Here is a 23,543-nt window from a genome sequence, read left to right on the forward strand (position 1 = left end):
TAAAAAGTGGCCGCATGTTTTAAAAAGTCGCTACTGTTAAAAATGTTGCAACTGACCTCTGGCCAGTAGCAAAATTTCCTAATTTTGTCCTTTAGTTATAACCTTTGGTCGCCAGTACTTTGGCTGCCCCACTAGGCATGCAATCAAAGGGAACATCCATTTGACTATTAAGGACCTTACAACTTAAACTCTATTACAATTATTTTATTAGGGAATTGAATATTTTAAATGGTTCAGACAGAGTACTTCTTAAAGAAAAAGGTATGATTTTGAAAGAAATTCAATGATAAAGATTGACATTAAAATTTGAATGCTCTTCACATTTTAGAAAACAAAAGAATTTTTTGTTGTAGTAGAATTTCCGTATCTGCAAAAATGAGTTTAAAATGGAATTATATTTTTATAAATCGATATTTCATTGCAACGTTTTTTTAAAAAATTATTTAATTGGCTCTTGTTTTTCTCTGATAATTATTGAAAGGGCCAACCCCTTTAGTGATTATTACACTTGTCTATTCAAGGGCATCTATCCGAAAAGTTAGCCCGGTATTCCTACACCCCACTGATTTCAAGTAATTGTTAATTATAAGTAGACAATCATAAATCATTATAGAATAGTTTTTTCGTTCCCTCAAAGTACTTTTACCACTTTGCTAGGTTTGTCTTAGTAACATCTAACAATAATCAGTTAGCGTGATGGCATTCCATTTACCTTCAAATCGCCGCTATAATTCCTTCATATCACGGTCAAATTTTTCACCTTATTTCTTTTACTATTCACTTTGCAAATAAAATAGGCGTCTCATGGTAAAGCGTTTTCCCCTTTCTCAATACTTATACCTTCTACGTTACCATGGTATCCTGCTGCTTTTCTCTTCCATATATGTAGGAGTTTGTGCAGCATAAGCGGAAATAACGACAATAATTTAATAATCAAACTTAACATTTAATAGAAAAAAGGAAATAAGTTTAACAGTGATATCATGATTCGTGAGAGCTGCCTACTCGCAGGGTCGCCGAATCGAATATGAATGCGAAATTAGATTGTTCTATGGAAAAGAGTTAATTATCAATTCTGGATTTTTCCCGTCTGGAGTGGCTGGGGCCTTTCAATGAGGAAGTAGATGATGAAATTCTCCGAAGTATTACATGATGATGGATGATGCAATTCGGTCTACTCTTACATACATTATATATAACTAGCCGTGAGTGGCTTAGGTGATAGAGCGTTCGCCATCCAATGAGGTAGCCCTGGTTCGAATACCAGCGGTGGATGGTTTACCCGAATTCTGCTCCCGCCTAGTACCGACCGCAGCTCTGACGAGAAAAATTCCCAGTGGTGGACTGTGCATGGGTTAAAAAACCTTTGTCGTCAGACTAACAGTGGGAAGTTTACGTGGTTTTCCTGTTCTTGTAACGCAAACGATGGTTAATTTCATCAAAAAGTCCTCCACGAAGAAGAGTTAGTCCCAATTTTTGAATTGAAACTTTCCCCACATTGGTGACCTTCGGACGTGATATGAACACGACTACTTCGATGGATGGTCCACATTGAATAGTTGACTTGCTAATTGTGACTGCGTCATTCTCCTCCTCACGCTGTTGCTTCTCAATCTCATTTACACACAACTGGTTTCGGCACACACTCGACTGCTAACAGCAACACAGAAGTGGCCACACACACAACCATGTACTTAATGTAGCTCTCATGATTAAAGCTCAAAACCAGGTGACCTTAATCCAGCTTTCCCGGTCTTTCACAAATACAGCAATTAGTGGTATCCGTTCATCGAATTCTATCCCTGATAAAATTCTGGTGGGGGAATATTGTGACGTAACTACCACTACGATTATTAAACATCAATTCATTAGTATATAAGACAACTTGATTCAATTTTGAGGTACCTTTTGATAGATGAAAGTTGACATTGTCTAATGATCTTTCTCCATAACTCTACTGTTATGGAAAGTTGTAATAAGGGTTACGTTTGATACTTTTCTTGTCTACCCGGGTCAAAACTTGCTTCAAATGATTACCCAACATTTCTACTTTAAATATAGCTTAAATTTGTAACCACAGTCCCCGATGGTGCTCCAGAAAGCTAGTGAGAGGAGTTCTTTAGTTAGATAAATGGTAACTTAGGGAATGGTAAGGTAAGTGATATCCACATGATTAGAAGCCCCAAACAAAAGCGCACTATTCATAGAAATCAAAATAATAGAATTAGAAAATAAGTTTTATTTATACATATTGAGATAATTATTTCAGTTAGAGCGGAATAATATGTATATAATTTCTTATAAAAGGAAATGTAAAAATATAATATAATAATTCTCATAAACTGAAAATTTAATTCCATGACTAATTTATTAATTAAAAATATCAATAAATGAAGATAGATAAAAATTAAAATAAAGAAATAAACGAAAATGAAAAGAATGAATTAGGAGGTATAAAAATTATATGGTAGAACAAAATTTGGGTAAAAAAGGTCGACTAAAATTTAAAAAAGGAAATAAATTAAAAATATAGAAAAAAGCGTTAAGTTTGAATCAAATTCGAAAAAAGTAAATAGAAATAATAATAAGAAAACAACAAACCAAGTCGAAACTCTAGTGGTGGCAATCAGTTACTTGCTGATAAGTACTGACTTATCACTTATTTGTGTGATTTAACAAAAATTGGTATGGAATCTTAGCTTAAAGCGATTTAATATACATATATAGATATGTACATATATAGATATGCACATACATAGATATGTACATATTTATATATTCTTAACATCAATTTTTAAGAGATTATTTGTTTTTTTAAAAATTAAAATTAATTATTAAAGGAAGGAAAATTGATAGTACCTTCATTGTTTTTTGCTGAGCAATTGTGTGAAAGAATGATTAAAACGTAAAACAAAGTTTTTGAACTTTTAATACTAAAAATTAATTTTTTTAAAAATCTCTTAGGGCCGGGGTCCTCTAGAGCCCTACTGCCTAGACCCTAAGAAATGCGATAGCTCTGATCTTTTGCCGCTAAATCTTATTCGTTTCATTGAATTTTTTTAAATTTAAAAAAAAAAATTTTAGGGAGGAAAGAAAGAAAAAGGAAGAAAGAAAGAAATGGGGGAAAACTTTTATGTAAACAGCTAATTTTTCTAATTTTTTTTCTTCTAGATTCTCCAAAAATTAACAAATAATGTGCTTTTGCTAATAAAGCATACCACCTTTTTAACTTGTATAAACTTGTTTAATTTGTTTGGTAATCATATATTTTATGATAAACAAATTCTACGAAAAATTGATCAGATGCCACCCCTCCCTTCTTCTATATCAAGGGTTTCCAACTTACATGAGGCCGGGGGCCGCAATTAAAAGCACCAGTCAAATTGCGGGCCACAACTTTATCAAAATTTTATATAGCACTCTTTTATGTTTGAAGGAACATTAAATATTACTGTCAGATTTTTATCAAAGTATTTTTTTTAATATTAAAAAACGAAATAACAAGCATTACAAATAATGCTTGTTACGTATCATTTTGAATCTTCTCTTAATCAGAAATTTAGTGACAGGCTTTTTTTTTTCCTTTTAAATTTAATTCAGTGATAAATTAAATTTTTTTTGACTTATTAGGAATTATAGCAACAACAAAATTCTCGAGCACCTGAAATTAATTTTTTTTCTTCTTTTCCGCTCATTTATTCAATTCAAGGAATTTAAATAAAACATGATATTCATTCTCTCTTTTATGCCTTTTAAAATTTACAAATGTAAATAATTTCGTCCACAATGAGTGGTTTCAAAAAGTTAAATAGGAGAATTTCTTCGAGAAAATTTCTGATACGCACATGCTAAAATATATTTAAAAAAAAAAAAAAAAAAAAAAAAAACGAAAGGAAAAAGAGCAACTCACACGATTATTTTTGTATTTGAATAAATATTTTCTTGGATGCAAAACCTGAGAAATTTTTTTTTTTGCACCGTTGGTATGTTAAATTTCACAGATAATGTAAAAATTAGGTTTTTTTTCTTTCTTTTTTTTTTTTTTAACGGAAAAAGTATTTTAAACCCTCAGATTTTTAACGAAAATTGTCCGCAAAAAAAGAAAACTAATATATTTTAGTTCGCGGGCCACAAAGAAAGGCTTCGAGGGCCGGATGTGGCCCGCGGGCCGCCAGTTGGAAACCCCTGTTCTATATACTAAAAAAACAAAAAAAAAAATGGAAAAAAAAAAGTTACAAAAATTAAATTCTATCAGTTACAAAAATTAAAATCTATTCTATTTTTTTTCTAGACTCTTTAAAACGCGTGAATCGCATTTTTACATGCATCAATTAGTTTATATATGTTTTCACTTATTTAATGTCATCAAACAAATTCTACAAAAAAAAAGAAGAAAAAAAATAATTCTGAATTTTACGACACTTTGATCAGATGGCGCTTTACTCTCTAATCTAAGAACAAATCTTTTCTTTGCCCCAGGTGTTTCAGCACGATCCATCACCGGTATTTGTATACTTGGCGAAACTGTTGGCGAAAGAAATAGATAAGCGGTAACCCTTTTCTCACGTTGATGTACGGGATGATCTTGACATTGACGCCAAAGAAAAAGGGTTGCGAAGCGCGCGAAACTAAAACGTAGAGAAGTCAAAAAGTCTTTTCTAAATTTTAATACACCGCTTTTTAATCGAGTGCTTTTAATTTTAAAAAAAAAATCGCTCGTTTAGCAAAAAAATTTTTTTCGACTTCTCAAAGATGAAAATGTTCATTGAATAATTTTTTCCTGCTCAATATCTACGCAGTTAAGGTATTGTATGACGCAGTTTGCTATTCCTAGTTTTAGAGCCATGCGCAGGATTCGGACACCAAAACTAGAAATTTCGAGGCGGTTTCTATTGGAGGAAAAAAAATTGTGAAAAATTTTATTCATTTTTCACTGTGAATATTAGTTGATATATGGCCAAAGAATCGGTAAGTCAACTCTTTCTTTAAAATTTTTACTGTCTAAATTTTTTATTAAAAAATTTAAAAACAATTCCTCGAGTATATCAGATGCCACGTTCACACTAAACAGAAGGTTCTTTAAAACTGAATTTTAACTGTTTTGTCATGGTATCAGTATTTATCGAAGTCCTTAAAATAAAAATACAATTGAGATGTAATCATTCAATTTATCATCTAGTATTATCTTTAATTGTTTTACCAGAATCCAGCTGATAAATTTTAAAGCAATCCAGATAATGAATTTTTCCCTTTCCTTGCACAATTTTAAATTTTTTTTTTTTTTTGCTTATTAAAATATAGTTATGTGGTCCATTAGTTATTTCATTAAAAGGTTTTGTCCGGTTCCCAAAATAACTCATAATTTTCGCGAAAATAAATTACATTTTATGGTTGGAAGTTACTCCATATGCGTATTATTGAGCAAATTAAATAACTATATAAATATTCACTTATTATTTTAATTTATTAAACAACAAAATGAACAGTGCTTAATATTATTTATTTGTTATTATTTATGAGTATTACTTTCTCGATGAACAGCTGATCCGAAATGCGTAAAACATTTTTGATCCAAAACCCATAATAATCCAAAATCGATATGTCTACTTGGATGTAATTTTGGGAAAATAAACATTAATAATTAAAAAATCGTTTTTCTAATCAGATAAATTTGTTTTCTAAAATTTCGATTTAGTAACTGTTATTAATCTTATAACTAACTGTTATTAATCATTATTGTTGACATCTTATTTCACGCATAAATAATTACTAACGTGTATTAAAAAGTTATTTAGGAATTTATTTCAATTCATAAGGGATAATGTATATTGTTTAAAGTAAAGAATTCATATATATAGTACCAATTCTTGTTAAATCGTTCTATCTTGTAATTATCCATTTAAACAACGTTAACTTCGTGACTGATGAATTTATATTACTTATATCCGGAAATTATACCAGTGTTTCTCCCTCAATTTATCAATTTAAATAAAAACAAATGCATTTCTGCCTCTAAAAAGTTAAAAATGAATTAAAAAAATAAAATATAAAAATTTCTGTTAAAATATTATTGCGTCTTATCTATATTAAAATTTCCACAATTTTTTTTTTTTTTTTTTTTTTTGATTTTCACTAATTTTAAAAAGTTTATGTGCAATGAATTTTAAAAATGTGCTTTTTTGATTTTTGAAATAATTAACTGAAATACAAACGTATGAGGGTGTAATACTAAAATTTTTTTACATAGAAATTGCTTTAAAAAATTATGATCAGAAGAAATACCTGCCGTTTTATTGTTTTTCTTTGAAATGTTTTAATTAACTGAATTTTGAAATAATTCACTAAAGCACAAATGAATTAGTCGGGTAACACTGAAAGATTTTACTTAGAAATTGCTTTTAAAAAAAATAATCAGGAAATATCTGCCGTTTTGTTGTTTTATGTTTAGCTGTGAAATGTTTTAATCTACTGAATTGTGAAATTAACTAAAATACAGATATATTAGTCGGTAACGCTTACTAGTTAGAAGTTGGTTTTTAAAAAATTAATATTCAGAGGAAATGGCTGCAGTTTCATTGTTTTATGTTTTTCTGTGAAATGTTTTAATCTACTGAATTTTGAAATTATTAATTAGAACACCCATGTATAGTAGGTACCGCTTACTACTTAGAAGCGGGTTTTTAAAAAGTTAATAATCAGAGGAAATGGCTGCAGTTTTATTGTTTTATGTTTGACTGTGAAATGTTTCTCTGCTGCAACTAGTAAGAGAATGTAATGAGTATTATCTCAATGACCTTGAAATTAATGATGTAGCATGTATGCGCCAAACGGGATAAAAAATAATAAAAAAATATATATACGAAACACAGTTGACGTGTCCTTTTTTTTGTGTGAAATATTTGACCTTCTCTTAAGTTTCTGATTATTATTACAGGTACTTAAATAAATTACTTTGTCGTTGTTTCTGAAGCACAAGGTTTTTTTTAATGTACATTTCATTAATATTTTTTTTTAGTTTTATCTATTTATTTTAACAATAAGTATCAAGAAAGGTAGTTTAATAGTCAGTCAGGAGTGAGTATGAATCTTTAAAAACTTTATATACAAAAAAAAAATGTTTTTTTTTTTTTTTTTTTTTTTTTTTTTTTTAATAATTTTTGATTTAGAATTAAGTAATTCAGAAATTATTCGACCGATTTCATTCAAGTTTTGTATTTTGTCATTTAAAATTGAATATTTTTAAATTACAAAAAATTTTATATACCATAAAAAATTTTTTTTCGATTGTTATTAAATAAATTTATTTTTTACATGCTTATTTATCTTTGGATAAACGAATTTTATAATTGTGCTCAAAATGTTATCTATTCTTGAAATATGGGAAACTTGATATGTTGGAGGAAGCTTATGAAATAAGAGAATCGTGAAGATAACATTAAAGTATCCTAACTTTTGAACTCTCTTCTACCTGAAATGTTGGGACCATATTTTTCAGATTGCTGCTACACCCTATCTTTTGAGTTTAAAGAATTCAATCCATTCCATGATTATTCAGAGAAAAAGCATTTCTGTTTCGAAATTTGTTACTTAAAATATTGCCTGCACTTATGAAATTTGTATATTTAAGGTTAGTCTTTCGAACCATTAAGATTAGTGAGAACGCAGAATCGTTTTCTGATTGTTAATTATAAACTTTTAGAATAAAACATGGCAACTCTTTTTTCTACTATTATCGTTTGGTAAAATGTGTAAAATCTAAGAGCTTAATTTATTTTTTTAAAGAAAATAAAACCTTTAGCTTTTATAGGTTTTGATTGTGTAATGAAATTTTTTTAACAAAAAAAGTAATGTATCTAGAAATATAAATGGCTGAATTTTAAAGTCGTTTTCTAATTTTTAATTCTTTATTTTATCTATAAAATAAGTAACCGCAGTAGTAAATACGAGTAAGTTGTGTAAATACTAAAGGATTTTTTTATATTTTTATGAAAAATAAATAGGCTGACTTTTGAGACGCTTTAACTATAGTAGGTTGCAGCATTAGTAGTATAGAAGAAAAATATATAATTATTTTAAAAATTGTTAGTTTTTATTGCTTTGTACACTGTTAAAATGTGTACTCAAATATCGTGCAAATTTCTTAGTTTCTGACGAAACCGTTTTATGGTATATGCTCCGTTTAAAAATTTCTATAATAATCTAACGGGCAGTATTCTTGATAAATTTTTCGCGGGCACCATATATGTAGATCAACGTTACCCTAACAACGCAAGCAGGACAGACAGAAAGAACATCATCAGAAGAGTGAAATTACAGCCATGCCCGAAGCCGGACCCGAACTCAGGATCTTACTGGCCACCATACAGCAGTCGGCTTATTTCTTTATTCTAGATTCGATCGTAAGGTTTTCATTTTAGTTAACAATCCCATAATGCACTGCAATAAGATTACGAGTCGAGGAAACATTTTTCTCAGTATGAGAATCGTCTCAAATCGCGTGATTTCGTGACGAAATGATTCTTTTAAAATTAACGAAATACAGCTCAAAGATTGAGGAATAGTCAAACGTGAGAGTTTTATTTCTGAGAGTGTACTGTTTTTTTTTTTAACAAACAAACGAGAAATTTTTTTTTAAAGGAAGATTACTGTAGTTGTATACATACAGTGTAATGATATACAGTCGTTGCCACTACAGAGTCTTTGTTTTCGCCTATTTCTGGAAGTCGGTGCTTACGTGATGTGTTCCGTGTTTTTATTGATGTTCTCTTTTCTTGCGTCAACACAGGAGTTTAATTACGTCATGCAGATATTTGAAATAGTGGAAAGAATCATTTTTTTATTGTGTTTCGGGTTTTCTTTCTTATTCATCATAAGTTGACACACTTTCAACATATTTCGTATTTCATTTTGAAGTGTACAAGATTACTCTAAACACATTCCTCATGATATAATATTATAACTATTTTTTTTTCTTCAGAACTCTAATAGCAAAATTAATCTTATGATCAAGTTAATTAAAATTGCCGTATAGCATTTTTAAATCACTTCCAGATAAATTAATAAGTGAAAACGAATAATTCAATGAAAAATAAAATAAATAAGTTTATAAGGAATAAAATAAAGTTAAAAAAGAGAACATTTGAAAGAGCATATTGCATAAACAAATTAAATAAACTCCATGGTGGTTTTATCAATTCGATAAAAAAAAAAAAGAAATGTTATAATATTTATGATTATCCATGTGTTATGCGTTAAATTCAATTCCAGTTGTCCATTAAGTTTAGCCTTAATTGTCTACCAATTTAACGTTTAGTTTCCTTCCTAGTTAAATTTCAACTGTGCACCAAATTAAATGTTATATGTCCTCCCAGTTAAACTTCAGTTACTTTACTTTTTACTGCGACAGAAAAGGTGAAATAATTAAAAGAATAGTGTCTTTCCTTTTGTGATAGAAGTGTTTAATTTTGGGACACTTTTCTAAATATATTAAGTTTTAATTTTGGATTTGCGATAGCATATGTAGGATGCATATGTGCGAAAAAGCGAGTTGAAAAGTTCTCTCATTGAAGAATGGTTAGGGAAAAAAAAGGAGCTGCTGCATTTCCAGAATTTAAATTCTGGTAAATTGTTCAAAAGTTTTAGTTATTTATTAAATTAGTTATTATAGTTATTAGTTATTATTTAGTTATTATAGAAATGTTTTCATATAACTTATGGTGGGTTAACATAAAAGAATTAAGTTTAACTTGAGTTGTTTACATTGTTAATATTATTTTTCATGTTTAAATAACATGTTTTGTTAAGTATCGTCTACTATTTGCTTATGATATGCATTAGAAATGTAATAATAGCCATATATTGCTAATGAATACCCACGCCAAGGCAAAACTGCTTACTATAGGAGAAATTTGGGTTCTTCTACGAACTTTTCACAAAATATTTTTATGCGAAAAAGAGTTCGGTAAAAAAACCTTCTTTTAAGAAACGGTAATGACGTCTTCAATTTTTTTTGAAACTTAAAACTCGTTGAAAGAGATTGACTTTGTTTTTTTCTCTCAAAAGCGTGATTTTATTTTTACGTATTCATAAGATTATGAGTAGATTTTTCACAAATTCACGAAAGTGCTCCATTTTCTAAAAGTTTGGAACAACCCCTGGTTTATTTTTAATCAATTCACTCTTGGTGCACTATAGATTTCGTAGATTAAAAAGTTTATTTGCTGTTGATCCTACTCTGTAAAAATTTCCAGATAAAATTACTGTAAAAAGTACCAGCCTTTTTTACCATAATCCATTTTTACCGAAAAATGTACTGGAACAAAAAATCTGATGTATCGTAATTTTTACAATTACAATTACCGTAAAATCACTGAATCACTCCAATAAAATGAATATTACTATAAAATTTTACGGTAAAAACAGATTTTACGTATGGTTCACCCAAAGTGCTGGTAATAAATTCTGTAATTTGATCCGGAACTTTTTACAGTGTATAGTAAATGTTTACTTTCTTTTGTATTGGTGTTAAAAAAATGCCTAAAAGCTTTTATTGTACATAACATTGATAAAATAAGGGTAAATAGAAAAACATTTCTATACATGATGATAGCATCATTAATGGGACTTACTTATTATTATTTATTGTTTACTTGGTTTTTTAAGCATGCGTTTGTGACTACTTACCTGTGTTTTCACGATTTCGATTTAGGACATTTATTTTTTTAAAATTATTTGCTGCATTTATTATTATTTTTTATCATCTTTTGTTCATCACAAAAACATCAGTTTTATCCTTTTTTGAATGACTTTTGACTCTGAAGTATTAAAATTATGCGATAGCAGAAAAATATTTTAACATATTGAGCTGGTTAAGCTTTCCAACTGCTTAAAAAACCTGTTTTCGATCTTAATGAGAAGAAAGGGAAAGCATTTGGCGTGCAAAGGATGCAAATAAAGAAAAAGATAGAGAAAAAAAAATTCCTTGCGTGACTTGGCATAATATATAGAGGAAAAAAGTAGTGACAGAAAAATAAGCTAAAAGTTTTTCTTGAAATGGCGAGAAAGAATCCGTTGTTCTAGATTTGTAGATATTTGTTGTTTCCATATTAATGGATTTCAAGTCCCGCAAATCATCCCACTTAGCATACCAAGGGTTTGAAATACTTGTTTATTCAATTGAATCCCGCTGTTGAAATTATCATGAATTTAAAGTAAAAATAGTACTTTTTTAAATCAGATTTTATTTTTTTTTTAGATTTTATTTTTTTTATTAGATTTAAACTTTTCGACTGTTAGTTTTGATTTTTTTTTCATAAAATATTAATTTTGTCTATGTGTTTGATAAGATATTGATTTTTTTTATTGATTTTTTATAATAATACTAACTATATAACTCATAGAAAGCTGAGAGTAAAAATTTATTATATCTATCTATCTATCTAACTATCTATCTGTCTATGTATGTATATATATATATATATATATATATAATTTTAATTTTATAAAATATGTTACAAACTGAACAGGGGAAAAAGTACTTTTTTTACTAAGAAAATACCGTCGTCATCTTTCATAAATAGTTCTAAAATTTTCATTCTGAAATATAGTACCTCTTTAATCTTTTAAAAATAGATCACCAGGAGTGCATTATCAGTCGGTTTATTTTTTATTTATTTTTTTAATGTTCCGTTTATACACACACAAGTGAATAAATCTACTTATATGATTTTTAAAAAATAACTACGCATCATTGAAATCTCTAGTGTTTGTAGAAGTTAATGTGTCGCAAATAAATGAAAAAACGTGCGTGTTTAATTGTGCGGAAACAAAATTTTGGAAAATTAAAACTAGAAATAAAGAAAACGAAACCAATTCAGGTATTCTGTTTCCACGTAGTATCTCAGTGGGCCAGTAGTTCCAAGGTTTGTAATGATTGCCTTTCGCATAGGGTTGCTGCTATTTTCAACTAGTCATTAATACCCAATGCTGTCGCCAAAGGCCATATGATAAATTTCATTTCCATTAAGAAGGCTTAATCGCTTTAGAATGCAAGTGTAATATTCTAGAATCTAGATCAGGGATTTCCAACTTACATGAGGCCGGGGGCCGTAATTAAAAGCACCAGTCAAATGGTGGGCCGCAACGTTATCAAAATTTTATATAGCACTCTTTTATGTTTGAAGGAACATTAAATATTACTGTCAGATTTTTATCAAGTTGTACAAAACAAAAGTATTGAATTACAAATTAAAATAAGAAGTAGATTTTTAAAAATTATTAATTGCATATTAAAAAAAAAAAAAAAAAAATCAGACTACAATAACTTTAATGTGTACCTATGTATTAAACAATTAATATTCAACAGACATCAAATCGACGATATAAAACTTAAAAGTATTTAAAACCCATATAGATTTTTTACGAAAATTGTCCTCAATAAATGACAACTAATATACGTTATTTCGCGGACCGCCAGTTGGTAACCACTGATCTAGATGCTTCAGTTCAGTGATTTGCACTCTCTTCATACCTAAACGAACTCTAGTTTCCAAATTAAATCAACAGTAGAAAACCTCTGCAAGTTTAAGCCTACTTTGAATAAGTTATGTTGTCTTATATTTATGGAAGTAGTTGTTAAAGTATGAGTAGTAGATGAAGTATAATCAGTTAACTTTATTGTACTTTATATACTGCTTAATAAAGTATAATAAAAGTAGTAGTAAATAAAGTATAATAAGTTAAATAAAATTTGAAATATATAATTCTAGTTGTGCTCATATTATTGCGGTAAAACAATAACGCAAACCTAATATTTTATAGCTATTGTTAAGCCTAAAAGGCCAGCAATTCGCGGACCACATAAAAACGTTCCACGGGCATCAGGTAGTCTATGCTTCAGATAATGTTGTACTCCATAAGCTGGCGCAAAAGATTTAAATTTTAAATGCATGGAACTTTGAACGAAGACTAGTTTATATTCGCATCAATTAGTATTAAGTTCAAATATTTAAAACATTTAAGAATTTTTGAAATTCAAATGGTAGATTCTTTGTCACGTTCTTTAAGAATAAATATTATATTATTAAAGGTTCCAGAAATGAAAACGTATCGGGGCTCCCACGGGTGAGCAGGGAATACCTGAAATTTGCAGGGAAAATAGCAATTTTTTACAAAAAACCTGGAAAGTTCCTGTATTATACCTGGAAATTAACCAGTTTTAGAATTGTCAGAAACAGTAATCAGTTATTGAGATTCGAGTTAAATAATTCTAACATCTACTATCTACTACAAATATTTTATAAAATTCAACATTTTAGTGAAACTTTTCTATATTTCCATTCTCATTCTTTTATATGTTTTTGCTTACAAAATCTAATTGGCGTTAAAAAAAATCGAAGTTTTCCGATAAAAAATCGCATGGTATAGATTAAATATGGTTTGTATTTTCATTGAAATTTCCCTGATATACCTGGAAAAGTCAGAGAATTTTTTTTCTGAAATTGAGTGGGAACCCTGCGTATTAAAGAAGTCTAAAGCACGTTCTGAGAAACTGAAACCAAAACAGGGTTGATACAATTTCAACTAAGTTTTCCCCTCCCACAAAGTATTTAGTGGGCCAATAGGTCGTAGATTCCTCACTAAATAATGACTTTCTTGCAGGGTTGCTGTTATTTTTCTACCATTATTTATGCCATCGTCAAGGTCTGTAAGGCTATATCAAAGGATTTCTATATTTTGCGTTCCATGCACCACTTTTTCTATTACTTAACCCCCCCTCCATTTCTAAACTCGAAACGCAAATGTATCAAATGTATCTTCATTTCGATGAGATAATTATTTAACTTTTTTTTAAATGAATTAAAACAAAAAGTGCAGAAAATATTTAGAAAAATTAAGGCTTGAATTGAGATAATTTTTATATTTGTAATCTGGAACTTAATCTTTATTGCTTAATGTAATAAATTTATTTAAACTAATTACAAGTTTGATTCTCATTCCTGGGTAGGTTAATGAAAAGAAAAAAAAAAGCAATTTTAACGCAGTTATAGATAAAAAAAAAATTTCTTGAATTGAACATTAATTTTTAAAATAAAAAAATTATATTTCAATTTTCTAAAGTAAAATATTTGATGTTTTAAATTCTGACTTTTTGTGTTTAAAAATATAAAGAAATAATTAATTATAGTAATTAAAAAAATTAATAGAATTTTATAGTGATTAAGTACTTTATAAAAACAATTTTGAAATTGAAAATGCCATGTACTAGAAAAATGTATTGAGTTTTTGTGGAAAACAATAACAGATTTAGCGGAATGTTGAAATTTTTTTTTTTCTCGAATGATTAGTTCTAGATCTGAGCTATTTTTTTTTTCATTTTTTATACGAGAATTCACTCTATGATTCTTCTAGATGCAACAATTCAATTTTCTTCAATCTGGTTACTGATTCCACCTCCTTAATACTGACGTAATTTAATTTATACAGTCAAATAATACAGATTATTATATTGTACTATTACACTAACTATAACAGCGTGCGTTTACTAAACAGGCTGTATTAGATTATAATGGTCCTAAAAATAACCACTTGCCCCGTGGCGAGTCAATGAAATAAAGTAGCGACTTAAATAAACAACCGATCTGTTTTTCTTATTGCTTTTTGTTATTTAAAGATCGTTTAATGATAAAAGTACATGAATGTAGAAAGAGACTGGAAAACAGAATTTTTATTAAAATGTCCGATGTTTCCATTCAAAATTTTGATCTTTCAGAATCCATTAATTTGTGGTGGTTAAATTCATGGGGAAGGAGAATTCTTTAAAAATTTACCTATTTCAAAGTTGTAATGTATACATTAAATGTATTTTACCTTCTCAAATATATTTACATTAAGTTTTTTTAAAAGTTTGCATGTTTAACTAAATTTCGTCCCATATTTATATTATTTTTATTGTTGAATTCACTTTTTATAGTTATGGATTGTTTTAAACATGAATTTAAAAAAAAAATTAATTTAATAAAAAAAAAGTGGCTATAGGTCCTTTTCATTCAAAAAAGGACCTATTAATATCGGTCTCCGACTCATTAGGTTTGACAAAAAAGTGACTACTAAGTCATTAGAGTCTACCGGCCACTGGCTTGTTGATGAAAATTTAAATTTTCAGGTCAAGGCTGTAATGAAATATTGCTTAAGGTTATCTAATATGAGTTCAACTGTGAATGTAGTGCAGTAAAAGAATAAAAAAATGTTAAAGCGAGAAAAAAAGCCCAACACTATCAAAATCTGACGAACCATAGTTGAGGAAGGTGTTTGCACGAAACATCAAAATATATTTGATTCGCGAAGAAACTGGAGGTCAGCGACGATTACTGGAAATACCTTTAAAAGTCTTCTCCCACCAGCAAATTGGTTTTTATTTTTTACTCGTTTAAATACTAATTTGCTACCCCAATTAGTGTTTTCTTCTTTTTCTTTCTTTTTTTGTATTCAGGACCAAAAGTTAAATCTTCTTGTGTTAAGCCAAGACAAGTTAAGTTATGAATTTAATCGCAAGTGGTTTTAATTCATTATTAACCCTTCTTTCTAAATATTTAAATTGGCTTTTAGATCAGACCTCCTAGTTAAGCTAAGTTTTTTAAAAAATGTATTTATTTATTTAATCTTTATACTGTGAACACACAAATCTGCGATAAAATTAATTATTTCGAAAATTGAGTCATCTTCGAAACTTCTCAATTTCTTCACCAAAATTTTTGTGAAAGTGAAATACATAATGTGAAAGCAAGTAGGGTGTAAATATGAGCTATGCAAATAATGTGAGTAGATTTACGATTTATATAATACATTTTTTAAAATATGTTCAATGAAAGAGATTGCGTCTTATTTTAGAGATTGCGTTTTATTGAATTTTACTTTTAAAAAAATTCTCTGTCAAATTTGTTTTTATTAAATTAGAAAAGACTGTTATATGTTCGCTTTTACATTTGTGATTTTGTACAAAATTCTTCAAAACTTGTTTTCAATTCAAGACTTACTCAGAAAAAATTAATATTTGATACAAAAATGGGAAATTGCTAAGTTTAGTTGAATTATCATTATTTAAGCTGCTTTAAAAATGATCTGGATTTCTGAGTATTATACTAGGTAGAATTAGAAAAATTTGTGTCGAAACATAAATTTTTCTAATCAATTCCAAATTTTTTATCTTAGATTTTTGTTCTATTTCCGTAAAAGAAGTATTTCTGTTAAATTTTTATTTATTTATAAATTATTATTATCATATTATCGTCATATTATAAGCTTTACTATAAAAAGAGAAAAAAAATCTACATTCAATTCTTTTCAGAATTTTTTTCTTTAGTTTAAAAGGATAAATGATGCCTGCCATACATATTAATATGTATTTTTTTTTTCTATATATATTTTTTTCAATAAATTTAAGAACAAAAGAAATGTTTAGAGATTCTGTCCTTGAAAATCTGTATTTTATGAAATGTACTTTTGTCTTCATCAACTCACGGCATCATTGCAAAAGTAAAATATCCGTAAGTAAAATATCCTTTAAACCTTTAAGGATAAATATCCTTTAACTAAAGGATTACAATAAGTTGCATGAATTCCATTAAAAATAATTAAGGAAAACGATTGACTCATCAATCTAATTATTAAAAGCTTTTTACCATGGCTAGGCGCTAAAATAGTTAGGACGAGAGTGTCGCCATTTTGTCACTCCTTAAAAAAAAAAAAAAAAAAAAAAAAAATTCTTTTTTTGTATGCTCTAGTATTAAAAGTTGATACTATTAGTATTAAAAGTATTAAAAGTTGATACATTTTAGTGAACAAAATATGAACAAAAAATTTACCAAAATGACTCAATTAATTAAAGTGTTTGTGATTCTATGAATAAAAAATTAGTATTTATATAATTAATTCTCTGTGGGTTAACCTAGATAAGGAAGTAAAATTTAACTCCATGACTCTTAACGACTGCTTCATGTAGCAAAATTAATTCCAATACACCATAAACTATTTTACACAGTAAAAAGTAGTTATGTATAATGTTATGAAACATTTTCATTCCTTATTGCTGCCATTTTTTAAAAAAAAATTATTAATACTGGTTCGTAAAACCTTCAAAAATACACGACTAACTTAGTGAAAATTAAAAATTTTTTTAAAACCATTCTGAGTTAGCTTTCAGAAGTGAGTTGAAAAGAAAGTTAAATCATCCAAGCCCTTTACACGGAAATTCTTGGACACGTTTCTTGGCTCTCAGTAATAGTTTGAGGAGTCTTCAAGGTCAAAGGAAAATTTTCTTTTTATCTTCTCGTGTTGATAATACTGATCTCTTTTTTTATTCATTTGAAGTTACGTGGCAGATCTATTTTTAAATTTATTTTCCTGTATTACATATTTTAGCTTTTTTGGAGATATCTTTTTTTATAGTTTAATTAATATATTGCATCAGATGTGGATTTTAAATTGATGCAAGAGGTTTTAGCACAGTAATTTATGCTTACGTGATCACAAAATAAATAAATCATGTCGTTAAAAATATAAGTTGTATAATTTGTAAAGAATTTTTTTTATACATTTATCATTATAAAATTTGAATGATTTTCTCATTAGTTGTCTATGCTCTGTGGTTAAGAAGATACTGTCTAGTAATTTTTTTGTAGTTTAACTTTAAAAAGTTCTCTTTAAGAGGTAATTATTAACTAAAATACGGCGAATTCTTAATTTCATGCTTTTTAATATTCAGAAAAACTTTTTACTAAAACATCTGATTAAAATTAAAAAAAAAATTACGCTTTGACATAACTTTCTGCACGCTGATTTTTTAAACATTATTCTAGTCTGTATTTTAATATTTTTACTAGTTAATTTTTATCGTAGCTGAATCAAAACTCATTTTAACTAAACCTCTGAATAAAGTTGTAATAAAGTTTTAAATATTCATGATATTTTTATGACTCAGTAAATATTATGAACATTTAAAACTTAATGGTTTTTCAAAAATTGAAATATCGTTTGCTTAATACGTTTTAATATCACATTTTAAACTTTATTTCTAATATATTTTAAACACAATTTTTGACATTACTTGCTTTATAATTTGTCAAAATAAAGGGAAAAAATATTTAAAATTTTACGTTCTTTCAATTTCAGATAAATCGTTGAAATTTTTATATGCATAAAAAGACTATTTGAGCACTTTTTCCTTTTGCATGCATTGTTACTGTTTTAAATTTATTAATATTTTCTTTTTAAAAATCGTCTGCTGATTTGAAATGCAATAAATTCTTTTTTTGACTCAGAATTTAAGTTTATATAGCTATTTATTATGGCTACCTTCTTCCATTGTTTGAAAAATAATAATAATAAAAAAATAAGAGAACTCAAGAAAATGAGAAATCATGAAATGTTTTTATTGCTTCTTTATGAATGGCAATATGACTTCAAAGAATTCCATAATTAATTTTTCGTTCTATTTTAATATTTTTAATCACTTAGGATCAAAAGGACACTATTTTAATCTTTTAGATTACGTTTTGATCACAGTGCAAGATGTAAGAAATCAAAGTAAGATAATAATAATTAATGCTTGTTTTATTTTTAATTAGAATGTTTTTAAATTTAAGTCTATTGAATAACATTAATGTTTACTTTAAAATTGATGATCTTTCTTTTTTATTGTTCTTCGTTTGCTCAATGTCACTTGTAGTTGGTATATTATATTTTCATAAGAGTTTTTTCTGCAACAATAAATTAAGTTGTTTCTGTTATTAGAGATATTGTTAATTTTTATTGATTGATATTAGAATGGAAGTCTTTTTGTGAATATTATTTTTAAATTGATAATAGTTCTTTGCTTTTAGCTCATTGTTAGTTCAATAATGTCTTTTATATTTGGGGATATTTGATTTTCATATGGATTTTTTTTTCTGAGAAAATTTTTTTTGTTTCTAATAAGAAATATTATTGATTTTTATTAATTGATAATATCCTTTTTGGTCTATTAATTATCTCTTGGTTTATGAAAATGACTTTATTTTTAAACATTAAAGCTTATATTCAAGGATACAATATTTGATTCTTGATCAAAAGTTCAAATTCAAAAAGCTTAGAAAACTTCAGCCATTCCTGTTTCTGGCGTTTTCTTTTAAAGTTATTTCAAACCTCTTGTAATGTTACTCTTGCCCATCCTTTGCTGTACTCGATTCTTACGAAATAAAATATTTTTCAGACAATGTGCCAAATTTGCTGTAATCGTTTGTAAGGCAGAACAATTTGAACAAAATTTTAGTCAAAAAGAATCTTAACATGCCCCGTCTTATGTGAACGATCTGATTTTATCAATAGATATTTATTCCAAAAAAAAAAAACAACAAAAAAACAAAAAAAAAAAACCCGTTGGATTTACCAAAAAGTTGTATCAGATAAGCCTGACTTAAAAAACTTTTCTAATTTAAATCTTATGAAAATTCCTGCACGATTGGCACAGAAATTGTTTTGCAAATTTGCTCCTTAACATTAAACACAAAATTACATAATTAGAAAACAAGTATTTTGATTACAATTTATTGAAACGTTAGTTAAATAATATCAAAGGTCTCTTAAATGCATCATTTGAATTTTTGGCATATATTAACAAATTTTATTGCAAGCATATTAAACTAGCATTATATATTTTTACAAATGATAAATAGGCACATAAATTCTGTTTTATAAGCGAGGTGAAAATTAGTTTTGTCTCATGTATTTAACAAGCATTTAATTATCTTACAATATATATTTCTATTCGCTATCCCTAATATATTTATAAAATATTTAATGGTTAAAATAGTTGCTAAGAATGAATTCAGTCTTGTCTTTAAATATCACATTTAGAACTTAAATTTAAACGCGTTGACTTTCTCTTATCTTGCTTGGTTAACATAAATCAATATTTAGCTTGATTACGCAGTGTATACCGTCTGGTTTATTGTCTGGCTCGTCCATTTTCGACTAAAGCATTTCTCCATCCCCCGTTAAATAGCTAGCTGTAACGGTAACCGATATTAAGTGTCTGTAATAAGTCTGATTTTTCATTTAAAAAGAATAAAAAATTGTTTCGGTTTTGAAACTTAAATTAAAGATTTTATTTTTAATTTCGTCAAAATATGTCGAAGATTTTTTTTTTTGTGCGTCACAAACAAGTCACTCGCATTCATTTATTTTTATTGAAAATGTAGAACAATTCATAGCCATGTGTGTATTAATTGTAATTAGGCGGTAATGTGTTTTTTTTTGGTATACCCGTATGTTAATGACTCAAATGAAAGGACTAAAAATTGATACAAAGTGATGAAAAAAACAAAAATTCTGAAAATTCTTGATTTCCAATAAATTTTTTTTGCTTGGTGGATTTAAAATAAACTTTATTAAGAATTAAAATTCTTCAAATTAATCTTTGATTATATTTGTATATACGTTGACTACTAATTAAGAAACAAAAAAGAAATACAAATTTTTTTTTAACGGTGTGTGTTAAAAATTTGCAAATGGGAAGTATTGGATGTCTTAAAAAAACCTTATATTTTTACTTGCTCTCATAATACAGTTATATATAGATACCGTAATACCAAGTTATACCGTACCAAGAGACCGTAATTTGATCCGAAATTTTTGGCAGTATATGAATTGGGTGATATTTTTTTGGTATATTACTAAGTAATATTTCGTTATGTACGATCTATACTTACCTGTCAACTCTTCCGGTTGACCTGGAAGATTTTATTTTTACAATTAATCTGGTAGCCATATTTATACATTCAAATTTAATTTTCATATTAATAAATTTTATTTAAAATTATTATAACTACCGTTACGTTAAGAAATTTGATCACACATTTTGAAGATTTACCACACATCAACTCCTATGACAGTTTCTCAATTATCATTATGGTAAACTTAAAATTCAATATTTTTAACAGATCATTCTTCAAATTAAATATGAAATAATTATAATTTTATGCAAGAACAATTTGTAAACATGTTAATCGCAACCAAATGAATTATTACTTGTATTTTTAAAAATAGTCAATAGTACTTAAAAAAGAAACTTAGGAATACAGAATGTGCGAGACAATCATAAATTTATGAAAAGTAATTCTACTTGTTTAAATAACTTTATAATCATAACAGTTTAATTTAGAAACGGTTTTTTTAAGAATTTCAATATAAATGTTATGAACTACACCTGGCAACAACTATTTTTCTCTCTTTATACCATTCACTCACTCTTTTTTAATTTTTAGATATCACTCAAGCTCGAGCTTTTAAAAGGAAGATATCGAAATAGATAAATAAATTTTCTTGTAACGATGGATAACTAGTCATCATTTAAAGGAAAAAAGCCACTTAAAAAAGCTGTTAAGTGTGTAATAACTTACGGAAAAAATAGAATTTTGAAAAGAAACTCCTGTTATAATATAAAAAAGGCCCATTAAGTACATCAAATTTCAAGTCTGTATTACCAAATGTTAAATTTTTTTTTTAACTCATCGTACTTCATATTTTTCTAAACTCGTTCGTGATTTCAAGTTACGTTATTTTTAATTTCGAGGTTTTTAAGATTCAAATATTGTTATAAAAATCCTTTAATCTTATTTTTTTAGTGATTCAGAATAATGTTAATAATGCAAAGGCATTTTTAAAAGTATATAAATCACCACGAGGGCAATATATCTTCCTTTCCTTCCCTTACAAAAACTTTTAAAACCAAAATATATAATACTAGTAAAATATTATACTTATAAATAATATCTCACAAAAAAATATATTCGAAAAAAAAATTACCACTAAATAATACAAATATCTTTACAATGTGTGTAAATTCTACTATTTCAACAAACAATAGAAATCATGCATGAAATGTTCATCCCCTTAGTCATAAAGATGTAAACAATAAAGAACACAAATGTTTACTTAAGCTGGTATGCACCTGGACAAATATTATTTAAATTGGATGATTCATTAGTGTCAAAGCTGAATTCCAGAACTTCGAGTAATGCAATGACAATTATAAAGGGTGTTTTTTCTATTTATAACCCATTTATAATCATACATTATTTACAGGTTAAGACAGGTTATTTACAGGTTTTTTATTTGTATTAAGAAGACTATCTAAAATTGTTCAAATAATAAGCCATTTTCACTCTTTTCCCCCCTATTTTTTCGATAAAGCTTTTAATCCGATTCTATCAATAAATCATATTTTAAAAAAGGAAAAAAAAAACTACATATTTACAGCAAGAAGAATAACTACATCTTTCGTAAATTTTTTACAGCTGTTCCTACTTCGCAAGCATAGAGAAATGTCACATAAACGAAAGAAAAACAACTTTGTGTCACAAACAAATTATGAAATTAGCAATAAAAATTCCGTATTCTATACTAGCAACATTATTTGTTATGAAGTGAAATTCCAAAATTTGTTTACAAATGAGGATGACACACGGTAAAAAAAAATTTGCTTAAATTACCATACATTAAAAACATTAAACAAAATCATTTAGTAGTAAAAACATTTATATTTTTTAAGGCATGGTTTTGAAATGAAAATTAAATTATGCTGTGTTTCTTTTCAATGTACTAAAAGCTCCGCTTTTTAGAATTGTAGTTTATATTTCCACACATTTAGAAAAAAAATACAAAACTGAAAAGTAAATTTTACCGAATAAATGGTTCTATTTTTGCCATGTTTTAAGGCATCGAAATAAAATTTCCAAATTTTGCTACATTTACCAAATTTTATTACATATTATAAAATCTATATTTCACTGATAATTTTACCAAAATCATTACTAAAGTGCTTCGATGAAAAAAAAAAAAAAAAAAAAAAAAACGAGCCTACTAGTTTTTCAATAGAGCTACGGTTTCCATTGTTAATTTTACCATACTCTGGTGGTTTTGACCATGTTTTTTTTTTTAGTGTATCGATCCAGCTTTCTAGAATAATATATGCAAACTCACATTCATAAATAAACTTTGTGGCAGTTTAGCATTTCGCTAAAGCTTTTTTTTTTTTTTTTCTCCCGCTTTATTTGACTTATACTCCGTATAAATTGTGTCTAAAACTGTGTTTAATAACTAGGTTTAAAAGCATGAGTCAGTTTTCGACGAAATATGGTCTACTTTTGTCAGAAGAAAAATTGCATTCATTAATTAGAATACAGCATAAATGAAACAGAGGAATAATTCCTTGTATTACGTATGAAAGAAAAACTCAATAATTAAAACCGATTATTATGATTTATAGATAAGGGAACATTATACATAATTTTCTTGACGTTTGGAAAAAAGTATTTTAAGCCATTTAGATTTATCTGCATTTCAAGAATAACTGTAATCCTGTATTTCAATTATTAGTGAATCTATACATATTTTAGTTTAAATTTATATAATTCTGGATTTTAAATCGACGCACTTTTAGCTAAATTGACAAATTTATTAACTGATTAACACCTTTTCCGCACAATTACAGTTAAAGACTATATAGA

At 27.3% G+C, this 23,543-nt stretch overlaps 1 long non-coding RNA gene across 1 annotated transcript in view; it reads left to right on the plus strand.

Moving 5' to 3' along the window:
- The first annotated feature begins 4,547 nt into the window (after positions 1 to 4,547).
- LOC139425530 (uncharacterized) overlaps positions 4,548 to 23,543 on the plus strand; it is a 100,226-nt gene continuing 81,230 nt past the window's right edge. The window contains exon 1 of the long non-coding RNA XR_011636714.2: positions 4,548 to 4,968. This is a non-coding gene — a long non-coding RNA (uncharacterized LOC139425530). The remainder of the gene's footprint in view (positions 4,969 to 23,543) is intronic.

The sequence above is a fragment of the Parasteatoda tepidariorum genome, chromosome 8 (assembly GCF_982258835.1).
Source record: "Parasteatoda tepidariorum strain Cologne lab strain chromosome 8, Ptep-v5.0, whole genome shotgun sequence".
Classification (NCBI taxonomy): Eukaryota; Metazoa; Arthropoda; class Arachnida; order Araneae; family Theridiidae; genus Parasteatoda; species Parasteatoda tepidariorum.